This window comes from Rutidosis leptorrhynchoides, chromosome 7, assembly GCF_046630445.1.
Source record: "Rutidosis leptorrhynchoides isolate AG116_Rl617_1_P2 chromosome 7, CSIRO_AGI_Rlap_v1, whole genome shotgun sequence".
NCBI lineage: Eukaryota > Viridiplantae > Streptophyta > Magnoliopsida > Asterales > Asteraceae > Rutidosis > Rutidosis leptorrhynchoides.
Genome location: NC_092339.1, coordinates 330,315,658 through 330,325,467, shown reverse-complemented (window position 1 = coordinate 330,325,467; position 9,810 = coordinate 330,315,658).

The window sequence follows — 9,810 nt, the reverse complement described above, 5'->3', positions numbered from 1 at the left end:
AAACAAAATTACACATCCTTTATATCTAATCCATATACCAACGACTAAAAACACCTACAAACACTTTCATTCTTCAGTTTTCTTCATCTAAGTGATCTCTCTCAAGTTCTATCTTCAAGTTCTAAGTGTTCTTCATAAATTCTATAAGTTATAGTTTTATAAAATCAAGAACGCTTCCAAGTTTGCAAGTATACTTCCAAGCTTTCTAGTCCATTTCAATTAATCATCTAAGATCAAGGAACCTTTGTTATTTACAGTAGGTTATCTTTCTAATTCAAGGTAATATTCATATTCAAACTTTGATTCAATTTCTATAACTATAACAATCTTATTTCGAGTGAAAATCTTACTTGAACTTGTTTTCGTGTCATGATTCTGCTTCAAGAACTTTCAAGCCTTCCAAGGATCCTTTGAAGCTAGATCCATTTTTTTCATTTCCAGTAGCTTTGTCCAGAAAACTTGAGGTAGTAATGATGTTCATAACATCATTCGATTCATACATATAAAGCTATCTTATTCGAAGGTTTAAACTTGTAATCACTAGAACATAGTTTAGTTAATTCTAAACTTGTTCGCAAACAAAAGTTAATCCTTCTAACTTGACTTTTGAAATCAACTAAACACCTGTTCTATATCTATATGATATGCTAACTTAATGATTTAAAACCGGAAAACACGAAAAACACTGTAAAACCGGATATACGCCGTTGTAGTAACACCGCGGGCTGTTTTGGGTTAGTTAATTAAAATATATGATAAACTTTGATTTAAAAGTTGTTCTTCTGGGAAAATGATTTTTCTTATGAACATGAAACTATATCCAAAAATTATGGTTAAACTCAAAGTGGAAGTATGTTTTCCAAAATGGTCATCTAGACGTCGTTCTTTCGACTGAAATGACTACCTTTACAAAAATGACTTGTAACCTGTAATTCTGACTATAAACTTATACTTTTTCTGTATAGATTCATAAACTTAAGTTCAATATGAAACCGTAGCAATTGGATTCACTCAAAACGGATTTAAAATGAAGAAGTTATGGGTAAAACAAGATTGGATATTTTTTGATTATTTTAGCTATGGGAAATGTTTAACAAATCTATACAAATCATATCCTAGCTAACTTATATTGTATTATACATGTATTCTAATATATTATGTAATCTTGAGATACCATAGACACGTATGCAAATATTTTGACATATCATATCGACCCATGTATATATATTATTTGGAACAACCATAGACACTCTATATGCAGTAATGTTGAAGTTAGCTATACAGGGTTGATGTTGATTCCAAAAATATATATACTTTGAGTTGTGATCTAGCCTGAGACGTGTATACACTGGGTCGTGGATTGATTCAAGATAATATATATCGATTTATTTTCTGTACATCTAATTGTGGACAACTAGTTGTAGGTTACTAACGAGGACAGCTGACTTAATAAACTTAAAACATTAAAACATATTAAAAATGTTTTAAATGTATTTTGAACATACTTTGATATATATGTACATATTTGTTATAGGTTCGTGAATCAACCAGTGGCCAAGTCTTACTTCCCGACGAAGTAAAAAATCTGTGAAAGTGAGTTATAGTCCCACTTTTAAAATCTAATATTTTTGGGATGAGAGTACATGCAGGTTTTATAAATGATTTACAAAATAGACACAAGTACGTGAAACTACATTCTATGGTTGAATTATCAAAATCGAATATGTCCCTTTTTATTAAGTCTGGTAATCTAAGAATTAGGGAACAGACACCCTAATTGACGCGAATCCTAAAGATAGATCTATTGGGCCTAACAAACCCCATCCAAAGTACCGGATGCTTTAGTACTTCGAAATTTATATCATATCCGAAGGGTGTCCCGGAATGATGGGGATATTCTTATATATGCATCTTGTTAATGTCGGTTACCAGGTGTTCACCATATGAATGATTTTTATCTCTATGTATGGGGTGTGTATTGAAATATGAAATCTTATGGTCTATTGTTACGATTTGATATATATAGGTTAAACCTATAACTCACCAACATTTTTGTTGACGTTTAAAGCATGTTTATTCTCAGGTGAATATTAAGAGCTTCCGCTGTTGCATACTAAAGTAAGGACAAGATTTGGAGTCCATGTTTGTATGATATTGTGTAAAATCTGCATTCAAGAAACATATGTCGATGTAATATATTTCTATTGTAAACCATTATGTAATGGTCGTGTGTAAACAATATATTTTAGATTATCATTATTTGATAATCTACGTAATGTTTTTTTAAAAAAACCTTTATTGATAAGATAAAGGTTATGGTTGTTTTAAAAATGAATGCAGTCTTTGAAAAACGTCTCATATAGAGGTCAAAACCTCGCAACGAAATCAATTAATATGGAACGTTTATAATCAATATGAATGGAACATTTTAGTTGGTATCCGAGCGTTGTTCTTAGAGAACCAGAAAATTGCATTAGTGTGTCTTACCGAGTTTGTTAGGATGCATTAGTGAGTCTGGACTTCGACCGTGTTTTTCTTCAAAAACGATTGCGTAACATTTTTTGTTGGAAACTATATATTATTAACATGTAAATATTATGTGATATATTAATTTCTTAACGTGTTTGATATTGTGTGATAGATGTCTACCTCTAGTACAAATTCCATTGATTTACCTAATAATAATGAAGAGTCGAATATATTTTGGGAAGATTCACAAATTCCCGAAGAGGAACCTGAAGAAGAAGAACCGGAAGAGGAGGAACCGGAAGAAGATGAACCATAAGAGGAGGGATCAGAAGAGGAAGAACCAGAAGAAGAGGTTTCGGAGGAAGAAATATTGATACCTATAGTAAATCGATTAAATAAAAGAGAATCCTCAACCCACAGACCAAAGTTAATAATGGTCAATGGTGTTTCCGCCGATGAAGCAAAATATTGGGAAGATTACCAATTTTCCGATGAATCGGATCCCGATGAGGATTCCGATGATGTTATAGAAATTACCTCGACCCAATTTAATAAAACGAAAGAAAATAATAAGGGAAAAGGTATAAAAATAGAGAAACCCGATTCCAACCCCGATAAACTTTATATGTATCGACAACATCCGTATTTCCTAAAATGTAACAATGACCCGGGAACCTCTAAACCACCAGATTTTTCTAAACCATTGTGGAAAACGACGGCTCGTATTAGAGGAACACCATATATTCCTAGAAAATTAGGAAAACGAACCAAGTCCGAAGAAGAAGAAATCAGTGATTCAGATTAGAGGGTTGTAATCATGTTGTGTATTATATGTATTGTAGTGTGCTTGTACTTTTATGTTCTATGTAAAAATTGCTTGTATTGTTTCTTAATTATCTTTTACGAATCTAATACTTGTCTATTTTACAGTATAAAAACAAAATAGACGCTAAGGGTAGACAACCAAATAATTTAGAAGACCTACCAGAGGATATGATTGAGGAAATCTTGTCTAGAGTCGGTCAGAATTCATCAGCACATTTAGTTATGGCAAAATTAACTTGTCAAACGTTTAAAAGACTTTCCAGAAATGCCTTAGTTTATAAAAGGCTTTCCTTTGATAGGTGGGGTATATCACATTGGGGAGACCGTAAGTTACGCCGTGTTTTCTTTAAAGCGTTAAATGCGGGGAACCCAAATGTAATTTTACGTTACGGGTTAAGAACCTATTTTGACTCATCATATCCCAACATAGGATTTCGTGAATTAGAAAGAGCTTCTAACATGCAACATAAAGAAGCATGTTATGCTTACGGGTTAGTGATGTTCGCTTCTTACCAAAGTGAGAAAAAGAACATCGGATTGCAGCTTTTAAATAAAACTTTCCCACAAGTGACGGATTCAGTAGTTGGGGTGAGAAACAAGGTTTTTAGATTATTACGGGGCTGTTGGACATTACGAAACCCTCGTCCTTTTGACGACATTACAACATGCTGCCTAGCCAATGGTCATAACGGTTATTTTCCACAAGACCAAGGATGGGAAGTCGTCTTAGTAAAACCAGAATGCATGACTTGTTTCTGGACTTATGAATTACGTGTCTTTATTTCCTTTGCTGAACAACTTGCGTATTAACTAGATTTATCTTCAAAACTGTCCTGTATCATAGTGTACTATATTTCATGTTATATGTAATATAGCGAAGTTGTAAGTTTGAAGAATATTTGTATGTGATATATTATTATAATCAGTTTTTCATATGGAATTGTAGTAGTTGAATTGTATAATAGCTACTAAGTATGAACTTAACGGGTAGGTAGTACCCGAATTTAAACTAATAAAACGCTAATATGAAGAAAAAGCTTTTATAAACGAGTTCATATTATGCTATGAGATACTATTGACTACTCTTAATATTCTGTATGATTAACTTGTTTCATTTGACTATTTTGAAGGAAATGGCACCGGCTACTCGACACACCTTGAATATGAGCGAAGAGGAATTTTGTGCCTTTCTTGCTTCAAATATAGCCGCAGTACAGGCCGCACTACATACCAACAATAACTCTGAATCTAGCAATACAGCTAACGGCACAAGAAATCGTGTAGGATGCTCCTACACGGAATTCACTGCCTGCAAACCTTCAGAATTTGATGGGACCAAAGGACCAATCGGATTGAAATGGTAGACCGAAAAAGTTGAATCGGTGTTTGCCATAAGTAAGTGTGCTGAAGGAGACAAATTGAAGTACGCTACGCATACCTTCACATGTATTGCGTTAACATGGTGGAATACCTATCTAGAGCAAGTGGGAAAAGATGCTGCTTACGCGCTACCGTGGTCAGCATTCAAGCACTTGATGAACGAGAAGTACCGTCCCAGAACCGAGGTCAATAAGCTCAAGTCAGAACTTAGAGGGTTACGAACACAGGGATTCGATATTACTTCATACGAAAGACGATTCACAGAATTGTGCCTATTGTGTCCGAGAGCGTTCGAAGATGAGGAAGAGAAGATCGACGCGTTTATGAAAGGGTCACCGGAGAGAATCCAAGAAGATATAAGTTCACACGAGCCTGCCTCCATACAAAAGGCATGTAGAATGGCTCACAAACTAGTGAACCAGATTGAGGGAAGAATTAAAGAACAGGCAGTCGAAGAGGCCAACGTGAAGCTAGTCAAAAGAAAGTGGGAGAAAAACGGTGATAAGAGTCACTAAAACAACAACAACTATCCCAACAATCGCAACATCAATCGCAACTACAATAAACGGCAGAACAACAACAACAACTACAACAATCATCCCAATAACAATAACAACCGTAACAACAACAACAACAATCAGAAGCAGCTATGCCAAAGGTGTGAAAAGTATCACTCGGGGTTCTGCACCAAATTTTGCAACAAGTGTAAAAGAAATGGTCATAGCGCGATGAAGTGTGAGGTCTACGGACCAGGGGTTAACAGAACGAAAGGAACAAATGGTGTCGGAACGAGTAATGGCGAAGCAAGTAGTGTCGGAGCAAGTTATGCCAATGCAGTTTGTAATAAATGTGGAAAACCAGGCCACATTATTAGAAATTGCCCGAACCAGGAGAACACGAATGGACAAGGCCGCAGAAGAGTTTTCAATATTAATGCGGCAGAAGCACAGGAAGACCCGGAGCTTGTTACGGGTACGTTTCTTATTGACAATAAATCTTCTTACGTTTTATTTGATTCGGGTGCGGATAGAAGCTATATGAGTAGAGATTTTTGTGCTAAATTAAGTTGTCCATTGACGCCGTTGGATAGTAAATTTTTTCTCGAATTAGCAAACGGTAAATTAATTTCAGCAGATTATATATGCCTGAATCGAGAAATTAAACTGGGTAGCGAAATATTTAAGATTGATTTGATACCAGTAGAGTTAGGGAGTTTTGATGTAATAGTTGGCATGTACTGGCTGATGGAGATGAAAGCAGAGATCGTATGTTACAAAAATGCAATTCGCATTGTACGAGAAGAAGGAGAACCCTTAATGGTGTACGAAGAAAAGGGCAACACGAAGCTACATCTTATTAGTAATTTGAAGGCACAAACACTAATAAGAAAAGGTTGCTATGCTGTTCTAGCCCACGTCGAGAAAGTACAAACTGACAAAAAGAGCATCAATGATGTTCCCGTTGCAAAAGAATTTCCGATGTATTTTCGAAAGAATTACCGGGACTACCTCCACATCGATCTGTTGAATTTCCAATAGATCTTGTACCAGGAGCTGCACCAATAGCTAGTGCTCCTTATAGACTCGCACCCAGCGAGATGAAAGAACTGCAAAGCCAACTGCAAGAACTATTAGAACGTGGTTTCATTCGACCATGCACATCAGCATGTGGAGCTCCTGTTTTATTTGTCAAGAAGAAGGATGGTACATTTAGGTTGTGTATTGACTACAGAGAGTTGAATAAACTTACCATCAAAAACTGTTATCCACTGCCGAGAATTGACGACTTATTTGATCAACTACAAGGCTCGTCGGTTTATTCGAAAATTGATTTACATTTTGGATATCATCAAATGCGAGTAAAGGAGGATGATATTCCAAAAACTGCTTTTAGCACGTGTTATGGTCATTACGAATTTATGGTTATGCCGTTTGGATTGACTAACGCACCAGCTGTGTTCATGGACCTTATGAACCGAGTGTGTGGGCCATATCTTGACAAGTTTGTCATTGTTTTCATCGATGACATACTTATTTACTCAAAGAATGATCAAGAGCACGAAGAACATTTGAGAAAAGTGCTAGAAGTATTGAGAAAAGAAAAACTGTACGCTAAGTTTTCAAAGTGTGCATTTTGGTTGGAAGAAGTTCAATTCCTCGGTCACATAGTGAACAAAGAAGGTATTCAGGTGGATCCAGCAAAGATTGAAACCGTTGAAAAATGGGAAACCCCGAAAACTCCAAAATACATACGCCAGTTTTTAGGACTAGCTGGTTACTATAGAAGGTTCATCCAAGACTTTTCCAGAATAGCAAAACCCTTGACTGCATTAACACATAAAGGGAAGAAATTTGAATGGAAGGATGAACAAGAGAAAGCATTTCAGTTATTGAAGAAAAAGTTAACTACGGCACCTATATTATCATTACCTGAAGGGAATGATGATTTTCTGATATATTGTGATGCCTCAAAGAAAGGTCTCGGTTGTGTATTAATGCAATGAACGAAAGTAATTGCTTATGTATCTAGACAATTGAAGATTCACGAACAGAATTATAAGACGCATAATTTGGAATTAGGCGCGGTTGTTTTTGCATTAAAGACTTGGAGGCACTACTTATATGGGGTCAAAAGTATTATATATACTGACCACAAAAGTCTTCAACACATATTTAATCAGAAACAACTGAATATGAGGTAGCGTAGGTGGATTAAATTGTTGAATCATTACGACTTTGAGATTCGTTACTACCCGGGGAAGGCAAATGTGGTAGCCGACGCCTTGAGCAGAAAGGACAGAGAACCTATTCGAGTAAAAGCTATGAATATAATGATTCACACTAACCTTACTACTCAAATAAAGGAGGCGCAACAAGGAGTTTTAAAAGAGGGAAATTTAAAGGATGAAATACCCAAAGGATCGGAGAAGCATCTTAATATTCGGGAAGACGGAACCCGGTATAAGGCTGAAAGAATTTGGGTACCAAAATTTGGAGATATGAGAGAAATGGTACTTAGAGAAGCTCATAAAACCAGATACTCAATACATCCTGGAACGGGGAAGATGTACAAGGATCTCAAGAAACATTTTTGGTGGCCAGGTATGAAAGCCGATGTTGCTAAATACGTAGGGGAATGTTTAACGTGTTCTTAGGTCAAAGCGGAGCATCAGAAACCATCAGGTCTACTTCAACAACCCGAAATCCCGGAATGAAAATGGGAAAACATTACCATGGATTTCATCACTAAGTTGCCAAGGACTGCAAGTGGTTTTGATACTATTTGGGTAATAGTTGATCGTCTCACCAAATCAGCACACTTTCTGCCAATAAGAGAAGATGACAAGATGGAGAAGTTAGCACGACTGTATTTGAAGGAAGTCATCTCTAGACATGGAATACCAATCTCTATTATCTCTGATAGAGATGGTAGATTTATTTCAAGATTCTGGCAGACATTACAGCAAGCATTAGGAACTCATCTAGACATGAGTACTGCCTATCATCCACAAACTGATGGGCAGAGTGAAAGAACGATACAAACGCTTGAAGACATGCTACGAGCATGTGTTATTGATTTCAGAAACAGTTGGGATCGACATCTACCGTTAGCAGAATTTTCCTACAACAATAGCTACCATTCAAGCATTGAGATGGCGCCATTTGAAGCACTTTATGGTAGAAAGTGCAGGTCTCTGATTTATTGGAGTGAAGTGGGGGATAGACAGATTACGGGTCCAGAGATAATACAAGAAACTACCGAAAAAATTATCCAAATTCAACAACGATTGAAATCCGCCCAGAGTCGACAAAAGAGCTACGCGGACAGTAAAAGAAAATATATAGAGTTTGAAATTGGAGAAATGGTCATGCTTAAGGTTTCACCTTGGAAAGGCGTTGTTCGATTTGGTAAACGGGGGAAACTAAATCCAAGGTACATTGGACCATTCAAGATTATAGATCGTGTCGGACCAGTAGCTTACCAACTAGAGTTACCTCAACAACTCGTGGCTGTACATAACACTTTCCACGTCTCGAATTTGAAGAAATGTTTTGCTAAAGAAGATCTCACTCTTCCGTTGGACGAAATCCAAATCAATGAAAAACTTCAATTCATTGAAGAACCCGTCGAAATAATGGATCGTGAGGTTAAAAGACTTAAGCAAAACAAACTACCAATTGTTAAGGTTCAATGGAATGCTCGTAGAGGACCCGAGTTCACCTGGGAGCGTGAAGATCAGATGAAGAAGAAATACCCGCACCTATTTCCAGAAGATACGTCAACACCTCCAACTGCTTAAAATTTCGGGACGAAATTTATTTAACGGGTAGGTACTGTAGTGACCCAAACTTTTCGATGTTTATATATATTAAATGAATTGGTTATTTATATGATTAAGTGTTTCCAACATGTTAAACAATCAAACTTGATTAATTGAAATAGGTTTCATATAGACATTTGACCACCTAAGTTGACCGGTGATTCACGAATGTTAAAACTTGTAAAAACTATATGATGACATATATATGGTTATATATATAGTTAACATGATTTTATGATAAGTGAGTATCTCATTAGGTATTTTAACAATGAGTTATATACATAAAAATGAGACTATTAAATTAAGAAACTCGAAAATGATATATATAACGATTATCATTATAACAACGTCTTACTAAGTACATATGAATCATATTAAGATATTGATACACTTGGTTAATTATGTTAAATGATAAGTAAATATATCATTAAGTGTATTAACAATGAACTACATATGTAAAAATAAGACTACTAACTTAATGATTTCGAAACGAGACATATATGTAACGATTATCGTTGTAACGACATTTAACTGTATATATATCATACTAAGATATATTATATATCATAATATCATGATAATGTAACAATTTAACAATTTAACATATCTTTAGATATAATAAACAATGGGTTAATAACATTTAACAAGACCGTTAACCTAAAGGTTTCAAAACAACACTTACATGTAACGACTAACGATGACTTAACGACTCAGTTAAAATGTATTTACATGTAGTGTTTTAATATGTATTCATACACTTTTGAAAGAATTTAAGACACTTATCAAAATACTTCTACTTAACAAAAATGCTTACA